The sequence below is a fragment of the Ursus arctos genome, unplaced genomic scaffold (genome assembly GCF_023065955.2).
Source record: "Ursus arctos isolate Adak ecotype North America unplaced genomic scaffold, UrsArc2.0 scaffold_23, whole genome shotgun sequence".
NCBI lineage: Eukaryota > Metazoa > Chordata > Mammalia > Carnivora > Ursidae > Ursus > Ursus arctos.
The window spans coordinates 37895250-37910625 of NW_026622908.1; positions in this window are offsets into that span (position 1 = coordinate 37895250).

Consider the following 15376-nt stretch of genomic DNA (forward strand, 5'->3'; position numbering starts at 1 on the left):
CGTCCATGTTACAGCAAATGTTAAGAAATTGTTCTTTTGATAGCTGAGTAATATTCCATTGTATATATGGACCACGTCTTCTTTATCCATTCATCTGTTGAAGGACATCTCAGTTCCTTCCACAGTTTGGCTATTGTGGACATTGCTGCTATGAACATTGGGGTGCAGGTGCCCCTTCTTTTCACTACATCCTTATCTTTGGGGTAAATACATAGTAGTGCAATTGCTGAGTCATAGGGTAACTCTATTTTTAACTTCTTGAGGAACCTCTGCACCGTTTTCCAGAGTGGTTGTATCAACTTGCATTCCCACCAACAATGTAGGAGGGATCCCCTTTCTCCACATCCTCTCCAACAATTGTTGTTACTTGCCTTGTCAATTTTTGCCATTCTAACTGGCGTAAGGTGGTATCTTAGTGTGGTTTTGATTTGAATTTCCCTGATGGCTAATGATTTTGAACATTTTTTCATGTGTCTGTTTGCCATTTGTATGTCTTCATTGGAAAAGTGTCTGTTCATATCTTCTGCCCATTTTATGATTTGTTTATTTGTTTCTTGTGTACTGAGTTTGCGAGGTTCTTTGTAGATGTTGGATACCAGTCTTTTATCTGTAGTATCGTTTGCAAATATCTTCTCCCATTCCATGGGCTGCCTCTTAGTTTTTTTGACTGTTTCCTTGGCTGTGCAGAAGCTTTTTATCTTGATGAAGTCCCACAAGTTCATTTTATCTTTTGTTTCTCTTGCCTTTGGAGATGTGTCATGAAAAAGGTTGCTGTGGCCAATGTCGTAGAGGTTGCTGCCTATGTTCTCCTCTAGGATTTTGATGGATTCCTGTCTCACATCGAGGTCTTTCATCCATTTAGAGTTTATCTTTGTGTATGGTGTGAGAGAGTGGTCAAGTTTCATTCTTTTACATGTAGCTGCCCAATTGTCCCAGCACCATTTATTGAAGAGACTGTCTTTTTTCCACTGGATGTTTTTTCCTGCTTTGTCAAAAATTAGTTGCCCAAAGAGCCGAGGGTCCATTTCTGGGTTCTCTATTCTGTTCCACTGGTCTATGTGTCTGTTTTTGCACCAGTACCATGCTGTCTTTTAATCTGCTTTTTATACTTAACATTATATCATATTTTTCCTTATTGGCATATAATTTTCATAAGTTATCTTTAGTTGCAACTTAGTACTTCATTGAGTCAATATAGAATAATTCAATATTTCTCTACAATTGGGTATGAAGGGCCTTTTTTTTTTTTTTTTTTGAAATCATGTTTGGAGCTGCAGAAAACATGAGCAAGATATACATTTCCTCTTCTCATTATTCAAAATGTGGCTTTGCACTTCAAGCATTGTCAAAGTAGGAAGTAATGACATCAAGCCAGGAAATTAATTTTACACTTTGACAAGAGAATAGTCAAAGATTCAATACATAGAAATGGTAGCTTCAGATTGATTTAGCACAAATTCATTCACAGATTTGATATGTTTTAAATTCTTGGTGCAAAATCTAAAACATTGATGGGGAAGGTTAAAATTGGAAATTTTCCTAAGTCTAAAATTCTTTTTCTTTTTTATTTTTATTTATTTAAGTAATTGCTATACCCAACGTGGGGCTCAAACTCATAACCCTGAGATCAAGAGCTGTGTGCTCTTCTGACCAAGACAGCCAGGCACCCCAAGTCTACAGTTCTTAAAGGGGTTTCTTTTAATTCAATACTTGATTATACGTTCTGAACAAAAGAGGACCAAGCAATATAAAATGAATATGGTAGGATCATATGGTGGCAAAATCAAAGCTAACTTAAGATTTTCCTCTGGAATCATGTTTGCCCTTTACTCACTTCTCCCCTTACTGTAAGAAAACTACTCTTACCTTGTATGCATTCTGCTGCAAGAAAGAACAAAAATTTTAAAGTAAGACACAAACTAATCATTCGGAAATCATTCATTCATTCATCCAAAAATATCTATTGATCTCAGCCTACTGGTGAGCAAAAATGAGCAGAGATCTCTCCTCTTAGAGTTTACTATCTGGTTGGAGAAAGAGACATTAGCAAAATATCCACCAGGCACCTAGTATGGGTAAGGCATAGTGTTAAGTACAGATGGGTATACCTAAAGATAAGAGAAGTTCCCAGCCTTCAAAAATTTTAGAGGTGATTCAGAAGTAATTTAAAAAGGTACATATTAAAAGATAAGCAAACTCTCAACAAAGTTAGTACGAAAGATATGTACCTCAACATAATAAAGGCTACATATGACAAATCCACAGCTAAAATCATACTCAACAATGAAAAATGAAAGCTTTCCCTCTAGGATCAGGAATAAGGATGCCCAGTCTAACCACTTTTATTCAACATGGTATTGGAAGTCCTGGCCACAGAAATTAGGCAAGAAAAAGAAATAAAGTCACCCAAGCTGGAAAGAAAGAAGTAAAACTGTCACTATTTACAGATGACATGACACTAGATATAGAAAACCCTAAAAACTCTACCAAAAACTGTAGAGCTAATAAATGAAGTAAGTCACAGGATACAAACTTAACATATAGATACCAGTTGCATTTCTATACACTAATAATGAGCTATCAGAAAGAGAAATTAATGAAAACAATCCCATTTGCAATTGCATGAAAAAGAATAAAATACCTAGGAATAAATTTAACCAAGGAAATAAAAGACTTGCACTCTGAAAACTGTAAGACACTGATGAAAGAAATTGAAGTGACACAAATAAATGAAAAGATACACAATGCTCATGAACTGGAAGAATTAATATTGTTAAAATGTCCATACTACCCAAAGTAATCTACAGATTCAAAATACTAAAAGCATTTTTCACAGACCTAGAACAGAGAATCCTAAAATTTGTATGGAACCACGGAAAAACCCAAAAAGAGCCAAAGCAATGTTGAGAAAGAAAAAACCAGAGGTTGTCACACTCCTTGATTTCAAACATTACTACAAAGCTATAGTAATCAAAACAGTATAGTACTGGCACAAAAACATACATAGTATCAATGGAATAGAATAGAAAGCCCAGAAATAAACCCACTCTTATATAGGCAATTAATCTATGATAAAGGGGGCAAGAACATACAATGGGGAAAAGACAGTTTCTTCAATAAATGGAATTGGGTAAACTGGACAGCTAACATGCAAAAGAATGAAACTGGCCCACTATCTTACACCATATACAAAAATAAATTCAAAATGGATTAAAGACTTAAATGTAAGACCTGAAACCATAAAACTACTAGAAGAAAACATAGGCAGTAAACTTTGACATCAATCTTAGCAATATTTTTTTGTACCAGTCTCCTCAGGCAAACACAATAAAAGCTTAAATACACAAATGGGTTTATATCAAACTAAAAAGCTTTTGCACAGCAAAGGAAACCAACAATAAAACAGAAAGGTAAACTACTGAATGGGAGAAGATATTTGCAAATCATATATGCAATAAGGGGTTAATATCCAAAATATATAAAGAACTCACACAATTTCATATTTTAAAAAACCCAATTAAAAAATGGGCAGAGGACGTGAATAGACATTTTTCCAAAGAAGACATACAGGTAGACAACAGAAAAGATGCTCAACATCACTAAGTATCAGGGAAATGCAAATGGAAACCACATGAGATATCACTTCACACAGGGCAGATTGGCTATTATAAAAAAGACAAAAAAAAAACAAACAAGTATTGGTGAGGGGGAGAAAAGGGAACCCTTATACACTGTTGGTGGGAATGTAAACTGGTAGAGCCACTATGGAAAACAGTATGGGGTTTCCTCAAAAACCAAAAATAGAACTATGGGGGCACCTAGGTGGCTCAGTCAGTTAAGCATCTGCCTCTTGATCTCAGCTCAGGTCTTGATCTCAGGGCCATGAGTTCAAGCCCCACAATGGGCTCCATGCTGGGCGTGGAGTCTAGTTAAAATAAAATAATTTAAAAAAAGAACTATAATACAATCCAGCAATTCTACTTCTTAGAATCCAAAGAAAATAAAAACACCAATTCAAAGAGATATGCAACTCTACGTTCACTGAAGCATTATTTATAATAGCCAAGATATGGAAGCAACCTAAGTATCCAATGATAGATGAATGGAGAAAGATGTGAAGTGTGTGTGTGTGTGTGTGTGTGTGTGTGTGTGTGTGTGTATGGTGGAATATTACTCAACCATAAAAAATAATGAAATCTTGCCATTTGAGATAACATGGACAGACATGGAGGGCATTATGCTACATGCAATAAGTCAGACAAAGAAAGACAAATATCAAATGGTTTCACTTACATGTGAAATCTAAAAGACAAAATGAACGAATAAACAAGACACAAACAGATTCACAGATACAAGAAACAAACTGTTGGTTACCAGAGAGGGGAGGCGTTGCGGGGGGAGGGGGGAGCAAAATCAGTGAAGAAAGTTAAGAGGTACAAACTTTCAGGTATAAAATAAATAAGTCATGGGGATATAATATATAGCACAGGAAATGGAGTATAGTCAATAATGTTGTAATAACTTTATATGGTGACTAATGGTCACTAATTTGAGGTCATTTCATAATGCATAAAAACACTGAAAGATTATACATACACCTGAAACTAACAGGATATTGTATGTTAGCTTTACTTCAATAAAAACATACAACAAAATTTTATTTTATTGGAAAAATAAAAAGAAACCAGTAGAGGTTTAGGAAAATTTGATAGGAAAAGAATAATCTTTTCAATAAATTGTGGTGGAAAAACTGATAGACACATGAAAATGAAATTGCACACTTACCTCACACCACACACAAAATTATCTCAAAATGGAGCCGAGGCCTAAATGTAAGAGCTCAAACTAGAAAACTCTTAGAAGAAAACAAGGGTGGAAACTTCACAACGTTGGATTAGGAAAAGGTTTCTTAGGAATGACATCAGAAGCACAAGGAACAAGGAAAAAATAAATTGGACATCATAGAAATTAACTTTTGTGCTTCAAAAAAAAAAAAAACTTTTGTGCTTCAAACGGCACAATAAAGAAAGTGAAAATACAGCCCACCAAAGGGGAGAAAATATTTGTAAATCATATATCTGATAAGAGCCTAGTATTCAGAATGTATAAAGAAAGCTTACAACTCAACAATTAAAAGGACAAATACCCAATTTAAAAAGTGGCAAAGGATTTGAGTACATATTTCTCCAAGGAAAACATACAAATTGCCAATAAGCACATGAAAAGATGCTCAGCATCATTAGTCACTAGGGAAATGCAAATCGAAACCACAATGAGAAACTACGTCACCCCCCACGGGGATGGCTGTAATCAAAAGGAAAGTAACAAGAGTTGCCAAGTATTTGAAGAAATTGGAACCCTCATATACTATTACTAGTGGTAATATAAAATGGTGTAACTCCTTGAAAAATATATTTGGCAGTTCTTCACAAAGCTAAATGTAAGTTACTAAAAAATCCAGTAGTACACTGATAGGTGTATCCTCAAGAGAACCGAAAACATACGATCACACAGAAACTTGTACACAAATGTTCTTGTATACAAAAAGCAGAAACAGCCCAAATGTCTATTATTAACTGATGAATAAAGAAAATGTGGTGTATCCATATAATAAAACATTATTGGCCATCAAAAGGAACGATATTCTGGTACATGTCACAACATGGATGAATCTTGGAAACATCTAATTAAGTACAGGAAGCCAGAAACAAGAAGCCACAAATTTATGATTCTATTTATACAAAATGCCTGTCAACAGGCAAATTGATAGAAACAGAACCAAGGTCAGTGGTTGCCAGAGGCTGGGAGTGGGGAAAAAGGGTCAGTGACTGCTAATTAATTCAGGTTTCCTTCAGAGGTGATGAAAATATTCTGGAATTTATAGTGGTGATGGTTACAAAACTTTGAGAATATATTTAAAAATGCTTAAAATGGGTGGGTTTTTGGTGTGTGAATGTATTCCAATAAAAATAATTTTAAAAGAGATAGAAGATGGCCGGGGGGTGCCTGGGTGGCACAGCGGTTAAGCGTCTGCCTTCGGCTCAGGGCGTGATCCTGGTGTTATGGGATCGAGCCCCACATCAGGCTTTTCTGATATGAGCCTGCTTCTTCCTCTCCCACTCCCCCTGCTTGTGTTCCCTTTCTCACTGGCTGTCTCTATCTCTGTCGAATAAATAAATAAAATCTTCAAAAAAAAAAAAAAAAAAGAGAAGATGGCCGGGAAGGACTAAATAACAGTAAAATGCCTAGTGTATAGTGCAAAATAGTTGCTCAACAGTGTTAAGGAAATGAGTGAGTTCTATGAGGGCTTAGACTATTGCAAGAAAATCTCATGGAATAGGAAAGATCTGAATTGAATTGAGAATAGGTAGAAATTCTATAGTAAGAGAATAAGGAAAAATATTCCAGGTAGGTGGGGCAATACCTATACAGGATGAAAACGGAAACATTCTAGTTGTGCTCAGGGGCAATAACAGAATCACCTAAATGGGCTTTCGTTAAATTAGTGGGTAGTTAGACCCAAGGCAATAGAAAAAGGCTGGGACCACAGTATGCAGAATCTTCAATGCCTACCGCATCTGGACTCAGATTCTTAAGCATTAGGAAATCACTGGAAGTGTTTGAGTGGGTAAACAAGAAATTACAATTAGTTGTTCAGAAAAAAAGTGAGACAACAGGAATAAATAAGAAAGTAGACCTGAATTAAAAACTAGAAAAAACGGAGCGTGTATTTAAAGATATTCTGGAGCAGGCAGAACTTAATGGATGTGAAGGACTTTATTAGCTATAAAGGGGAAGAAATCCAAGATCTCTCTCTGCTTTGACTTTGGATGACAGGGGTGGGAAGGGCATGAGATGGGGATGATGCTAACGGAGAGAGATGAGAAGCTGAGAAACTGCAGGTACAGGAATTGGATCATGAGTTCAGACTGGACCGGTTCTAGGATTTCACATTATAGACTAAAGATTCATTCTGATACGCAGACACCTACCTGCAAATCCAAGTTCGGAAATCAGATGGCAGAACAGGACTGAAAATGGAATTGCCGGAAGGATTCACTTAACACTGACAGAGCTGATGAATGGGAGTTTCCGGGGCAGGGTGACACTTTGTAAAGAATGCCCACACTTAGCTGCTGCCACAGACAGTGAAATTAGTAAGGAGGAAATTGAGGATGTCCAGGGAAGTAGGAGAGGGACTTTCTTGAGTATCCTGTCTTGGACGCTGAGACATGTGTCTCAAAGGGCAAGGAGGCAGCAGAGCAGTGCTGCTGAGCAGTCCTCAAGCATGAGGACTCAGTAGAGGCCACTGGGTTCAGGAATCAGGCAGTCACTGGCAGCATTAGGAGAAACAATCGTAGAGGGGTGTTCAGGAAAGAAGACACACTGCGATTCACCAAAAAGTGAATGTGGCAGGAAAACATTTAAACCGTAAGAGCATCTGCGTTGGGATGTATAGTCCTTAAGGGAAACAGAGAGATGATTCAGTGGTTTGAGAGAGAAGCAGGGAGGGAATTACCCAGAATGCTAGGCAGCCTAAAATCTGCAGACACAGAAGTATGAGGCTACATTCATTTAACAAATTCAAGTATTTTTTGAGCACCTACCATGTGCTTTGTTTGTACTGTTCTAAGTGATGAGTATGTAAGCAGTGAACAACACAGACAAAAATTCCTGCCCTTGTGGGGTTCACGTCATTCAGATGTATTTACCTGCTGTCACTAGTGAGTGGTGAAGAGGTTGTGGCCAAGTGTGGACACTTAAGCCGGGGTTCAGTTGTATCACTTCAAACTTACACTCTGACAACTTAACAGCTGTGGGTGGCTTTCACAGTGTCCCTGATCTTCAAACCAGTATATTCTCAGCTTTGATAGGAGCAAGGAATATGCAGCGCTGTCGGAACAAATCCGTGGGCTGCAGCATCAGCAACAAGAGCAGTAGCTCTCGGCGAACCAGGTGAGATGAAGGAAGAGAGAAGTCGCTGGCCCTAGAAGCTCTCATCGTGTAAATAACTCTGGCACCATTTTTCAACAGCTCCTGCAGTAAAAGAGCTGCGGAAAGATCCAGCCGCCACTCTGTGCTTTCGTCTTCGTAGGAAATGAAACCTGTTAAAGTTATGCTTTTACGTTTGCAGGAAACAGCTGCAGCGAATCTAAGTGTATGGCAGGAACAATCCAAGTCACAAGATGGTAGAAAATTTTATTGAAACTTATTACACGAAGCAGACACATGCATTTTTTTTCTTTTAAAGTTGAAATTTTAAAAACTCTCACGTGATTCTAAGGTGCTTTGGTTTGAGGACCACTGGTCTAAATCCCTTCTGTGGAATCCAAATAATTAAGATAAAAGAATTTAGCTAACTTCTTATCACTTTAAGCAGTTCTTAAAATACACTTTTGCATCCTAAAGACATTATTTCAAGAATTTTGAAGAAATGATAGGGAAAAAAGACAGCATAAAATTTAATGATCTTTCTGACCAATTTTCACCTTGTTCTCTAGATACTTCCACTTCATTGTAATTCTCTGCCTGGCACTCGTTTGCCACAATCTGATGTTCCTTTATTTGTTCATTTCTCCTTCCAAAAACACAAGTGCCTGAGAGCTGGGACTTGACTGCAGTGTTCTTCACTGAACCTCCAGCACGTAAGAGTGTGTGATACAGAGAAGGTCCTCAAATAATATTTATAAAATAATGATGGCTGAAAAGCAGTTCCTTATATGGTTACTTGTATTCATATTAATCAAGAGACATACTCTTTTTCTCTATGTAACATTTATAATGGGTTTCTTTAAAAAAAAAAAAAAGACTATTTATTTGAGAGAGAGATTCATAAGCAGGGGGAGAGGCAGAGGCAGAGGGAGAAACAGGCTCCCCTGTGAGCAAGGAGCCTGATGCAGGGCTTGATCCCAGGACCCCGAGATGATGACCTGAGCTGAAGGCAGATGCTTAACAGATTGGGCCACCCAGGCATCCCTATAATGGGTTTCATGTATGTATTTTTATCTTTCCATATACTTATTTTAATGGCTACGTATTAGTCCATCACTAGAAATGCCAGAATTATTTTACCCAACTATCCTGTTGGTGAGCACTCCAGCTGACTCTCGCTATACACTCTATCTAGCTGTCCAAATATCTAGGTATCTGTTTTCTCATTTAACTACCAAAATATGTTCAGTTTTATTCTTCTTTTATCCATTTATTAAAGAAATTTACATTAGAAGTCAGTGAAATAGTGAATCAAAGGGATTTCAATATTTTTTCACATGTGACAATTTGTTCTAATAGTTTGTAGATAAGATGTACTGTCCCCCTAAAAGACAGATGTATAATTTTAATAAATTACGACTCTCTGTCTCACACACCCTCTTCCTTATTAATTCATGAAGCAGAAAATTTGTATGTCATCTTGATAATTTCTTATTGCTAGTGAAATGAAATAGCATTCTAATATATTAATTGAATTTCCCTTTTTCATTTTATTGGCCTGCTAAACTGTTTCACCTTTGCTTATGGTTTTAGTAAATTAGTAATATCAAATACTTAAAACACAGTGGAAATGCAAGACACAACAAACCACAAGACCCAAATAGTGTGGAATAAAGCTCTGTTCCTTTTTTCTCTCTCTACCTCTCTTTTTCTTTTCTTCTTTTTTCTTCTCTGTTTTTCTTGGGGTGTTTTTTTTTTTTTGGAGGGGGCACCTTTAAAGAAGGTGGATGCTGTAATTTGTGAATAAGTGAAATAAAAAAGATAATGAAGAGATAATTTAATAAAGAGTAGAGTTGGTGACAGAAAAGATACAATGAGTAAAGAAGATAGGAGTAGAATGTTATCAGAGAAAAAAGAGAAAACGGGAAGGCAATATTTAACAGCATTCTATAGCATTACCTAAGAAAGAGGAAGACACTGAACAGGGGGATAACCCTGCTGAGCCAAGCTACTGTTCATCATTGAAGTAATGAGAATTGCTCTTTTTGGATATTCAGCAGAGAATGAGGCATTCAGAGATTATGAAAGAAGCAAAAAGTATTAACAAGAGGAGGTAAAACCAAGAACTAGATGAGACATCCAGAAGCAGATGAGCTCCTCTTGCTTATGTCTAGATGCAAAGCAGCTCAGGTAATGAATGAGTCAGGTAATGAATCACTGAGGTCTGCATTCCAACCGGCAGAGCAGGAATGAGGATGAAGAGCAAAGGGACAGCAATGGCAAGAAAGAGCGATGCTCTGCTGGAACGAAGACTGCTTCCGTAAGGCATCTCGATTTAGAACTACGAGAGGACCGAAACGAGGAAATGGATTTAAATTAATACAAGAAATATATTGGTTTAAATAAGGGGAAGAGAAACTGCTTTTTGTTAAATATACGCCATGTAACAGGCATTAGGGTAGAAGCATTACAACCAGTAAATCTTTTATTCCTCACCTCTACCCAATTGCAGTGGGTGTGATTGCATCTTACAGATGAAGAAATGGAGTTTAAAGAAATGTCACTTCTCAAAGTCACAGGGCCGGGAAGAGGGCCACTGCGATTCACAAATCAGTCTAACGACAAACTCCTCATCCTTCCTCCTACCGTCTCTCTTAAGGCTATGAAGGAAAATCTCTGTCTTTCTTTTAAAGATGCACCATCTTCTATCCATTCTACAATTCACCCTTTTTTTCACATTATAACATCTTTGAAATTGCACAGTGTTACAGGTTAAGTGATACCACTTTACTTTCTTAGTGTTTTATAAAATAACTGTGCATCCTACCAACAATGATGTGACAGATTTAGTGAAATTAGATATATGACTGGCTCCAGATAGAACTTCTGGCAGAGATAGTGTTAAAAATAAAAAAAGAAGTTTAGATTTGGATATTCACTCTTGGATGGATGGCAGGCATCTGGAAGAGAAAATTTCTAAGTGGTGGCTTCTTTGTTTGGCTATGTTCTTTTTTTTTTAATAAAGATTTTATTTATTTATTTATTTGACAGAGAGAGACAGCCAGCGAGAGAGGGAACACAAGCAGGGGGAGTGGAAGAGGAAGAAGCAGGCTCCAGCGGAGCAGGGAACCCCATGTGGGGCTCGATCCCAGGACCCTGGGATCACGCCCTGAGCCGAAGGTAGATACTTAACGACTGAGCCACCCAGGCACCCCTGTTTGGCTATGTTCTTTACACTTAAATGATGGCTCTTCTCCCTGAAATAGTCTACCTTCCAATAATTGGCAGAAATCATTTTCTACAGAAGCTCTTTTGCTTTGTCTGAAAAAAAAAAATGAACATTTTGTGATAGACTATACCCACAAAAAGAATCTTTTATTAATAATGCAAAAGCTAAGGTGTGCTTGGAGGGCAGGGGGTATCCTGTAAAATCAGAGAAGGATCATGGAGGAGAAAACTCAGGGCCTTCCCCCCATAATCAAGAGATCAGGCCCGCAGTGCACTTCCTTCATCTCTCATGCCAGAAGGCAGTAAGTCATGGGGAGGAGCGGGAAGAAGGTGAAGTGAACAGGATGTCCATCTGGACATGGAGAGAGGAGCTGACCAGTCCTGTGTTTCCCCACATCCCTACCCGTTTCCTAACACAGGGAGAGAGTGGGCTGCATTTCTCCCACTCAAAAACTCATGGGAGAATATGAAAGGTGACCACCAAACATGGCCACTCACCCTTTTTAATTGATTTTTTTGGGAGGAGAGTCAATAAGAGGATTTAGAGGCTGCTAATGGATCCCAGTATTAGCCAAAATGACATTCTCAGGCCACTGCTTTTAAACCAAAGACTGCTTCTCAGCCCCAAAGATCCCACAGACTGCTTATCTCACAGGAAGTCCTGCTCAAAGGCAGGCTCAAGGATGACTTGCGGAAATCCTTCCCCACCAAGCACTGTAAATTCTTCTCTTATGAACTGATTGGATTGCAGAGTAACTGCATATTTCTTTGATTTTCATTCACTGACTCTCTCATTAGGATATCAGCTTTTCTACTCTCCTCAGCATCCCCAGTTCCTGCTCAGTCAATCCTTTCTGAATAATTACGTTAGACCTTATTCTTTAAGAACCTAGTGAAATCACCTCTGACATAACTTCCATCAGCAGCACTAACTTCTCAAGGCACTTGGATTAGAACAAAAGTAAATGTGTCTGTATCCTCTACACAACTTTCCTTTCCTCCAAATATCCCCCAAACATTAGTTCCAAGTACTTCAGCTCTTATTTTCTTGGCTCAAACTTTCTGAGAGAGGAGAGAGGTAGTTCAAAGCACTACTGTAGTTAATTCTATTGTCTGTAACTTCTGAGCCAACAGGTGAGTCCCCACTGTGTATTCCTACGGGTTCTGCAGGTGGGCAGGGCTGTCCTCCTCCTCCGGCCCTGCAGGGCATTTCTGGGGTCCTGCACTTGCCCTTGTCCCCGCAGCCACTCTAACCCCCATCCTGATGGTTCTTTCCCAACTTCTCTAAGCAAATAAGGAAAGTCTCTGAGTCTTTGCTGTGTATCCAACACTATACAGAGTGTTTTGTATACATATTCATTTCACCGGCACAATGAGCCTTTGGCATCGATACTGACCGCGATGTCCCCTTTTCAGTGATGAGCTGACTGAAGCACAGAGAGGCTAACTTGCCCAAGGCCACAACTAGCAAGAGCAAAAATAGGAATCTGAACCCAGGGTATGTGAATTAGATCCCACCTTAGGCTGGGCCTTCTTTTTCTCTTTTCAAACACCATCTTCAACATTTACATTTATAACTTCACGTCCACCTAGGTTTGTTTTGTTGTTTGTTTCTACTTTTCATCTTGAAATCATTTTAGATTCACAAACAGGTTGCTAAAATAGTATGAAAGCTCCTGGGGTACTTATCTCCCAGCTTCCCCCCATGCTCACCCCTTCCATAATCATAGTATAATTACCAAAACCAGGGAACTGACATTTGTATACTACTAACTAATAAACCTTAGAACTTATTTCACCAGCTTTTACATACAATATTTTTATGTGTATATAGTTCATTTATCATGTGTATAGATTCATGTAATGACCACCACGGTCAAAATTCAGAATGCTTCTACCATCCCAAAAACACTCCTTGAGAATACAGACCCTTCCATAACCACAAACTCCCCCATGTTATCCCTTCAGAGGCACACCCTCATTGCCAACCCCGGAAGCCATCTGTCCACCATCACATATATTTTGTTATTTTAAGATTATACTATAAGTAGAATCATATAGTATGTAACCTTCTGAGATTGGCTTTTTTCACTCAACATAATACCCCTGAGATCCAGCAGTTGTTGTATGCATCAACAGTTCATTACTCTTTATTACTAAATAGTATTCATTGAATGAAAACTATTCAGCTTGCTTTCCTGCCTCTATAGCTTTTTCTAGCTTCCTATATTCCTCTACTACAATAATCCAGAGATTCTCAAAACATGGTGGCTCCCTTCAACTGGGAATGATTATTAAAAATTCTGAACCCCATTACAGATCCATTCAGTCTGAGTAGCTGTGGGTAAGACCTAGGGTTACAATATCCATAATTCAAACACTACAGTGCAGTGTAATAATGGTTACTTTTTAGCAGCATTAAGCTAGAAACCAATGTAGCTACTACCATGTAAATTAGAAATGGTGATGGTTAACTAGCATTCTAATTATGAAACCCATTCTCCGGAGGCAATTAATTGTAACTATTGACGTTAGACACTTTGCTAATTACAGCAATAAATGTCATAATTTGTCTTGCACATGGGTGGCTTCTGACATAGCACTGGTGTTGAGGGAGCAGAAGGCAAGCTGGGGACAAAGCACAAACTGACATTCCGTAACCCCCCCCACACCCCAACTCCTGGGTGGGATACGTGGCACATTCCTCCAGGAAACTTCCAACTATCTTAATGTTAATGCTTTGCTAGAGGGAAAAACAACCTTATCTTGATAATAGTCAGGCCTCCAGTAACCAGAAGGGTCTTCTTTACCACATGAAAGTCCTTTTGGACACCTCCCTTTTTCCTTATCTCCCCCAACTCCCAAGTATGTAGTTAGCCATTCCTCACAACCCCAGGGCAGCAGCTTTCTGTCCCCTTGCTGTAATAAAATCACCTTTTTGCACCAAAGAGGTCTCAAGAATTCTTCCTCACTAACTTCCAAAACTACATCAGTGGCATATTAGAAATGGGTTCCCACTGGTGAAATGGAAGGTACTAATATGTCAGAAACATCCCCCACCCTTTCATGAACAGGATATAAGTAACTGACAATGTCTGTAGCCTTTACCCTTACCTATGTCATGAACTGGAGGGCTCTGATGAGAGGATCCTATTTTAGGAAACTTGGGCCTGCCGGCTCAGTTGAAGCTTTCATGCAGAACAGGAGGAAGAGGAGCCCCTAAAAGACACAGCCCCTAAGGGTGTGAAAGTACTTTCTGTCCTGTTCACTCATCAGAACATAAGGCAGTACCTGGCACTGAACTGGACCTCAGTAAATAGCTAGTGAATTTTAAAACATCCTCTGTTCTTCTGCACTTTCCTAGTGTTGACCAGTGACACAAAACCAATTAATCCATACCTAGTAGAATTCAAGGCCTTTAGCAGACAAATACTTTCTTTAGGTTCAAGGTATTTGACCCAAAGATACACGGTGCAAGCACTGTTCTAAGATTCCCAACTGTTATAACTTTCTAGGATCACACAATGTCAGGGGAGAAGCACAAAGACATGTTTTCTTGCCTCCCAAGGTTCCAAGCTAACTAATTTCCTGATATTCCAGAAAAAAAATTAAAAGTGAAATGAAAAAAAAAAAAAAAAAGATTAACCACGAAGGACATCTGGTGGTGAATTCTGTCACCATTATGTCAAATTACTTCTTCATACCACCCTTGTCATTTGAGGCCACAATTCAGGCTCAGAAACCACACAAACGCAGTTTCTAAGCCTTGTAAAAAGCCACAACCTTGGAACCCGCATGCATCCATTCAAGAGTGCACTCTGCGTCTGTCTGACTGCCCTCCTCCTGGTTGGCTCGTAGGGATCTAAGACTCAGTCAGACCCAGCTCCCTGCAAGGGAATACTCTGAATATTTCTATGCCAAGAGGGCAGCAAGATGTTTTACAATGAAAAGATAAAAGGGCAAAAGCAAACGCCAAAAAGTTAGAAAAAACAGATTACAAACAATGATGGCAGGTAATCGAACAACTAGCAAGGAAATGCTGGATGATTTTGATATTAACATATCTTCAAAAAGCCATGACCAATCACCTTCTGAATTTTATATCCCGTCAAAGAAGGTCCAGAGGTGCCTGGGTGGTGCAGTCGGTTGAGCGTCTGACTCAGGTCTGATCTCAGGGTCATGAGACCTGCGTCTGGCTTTGTGCTCAGCACACAGT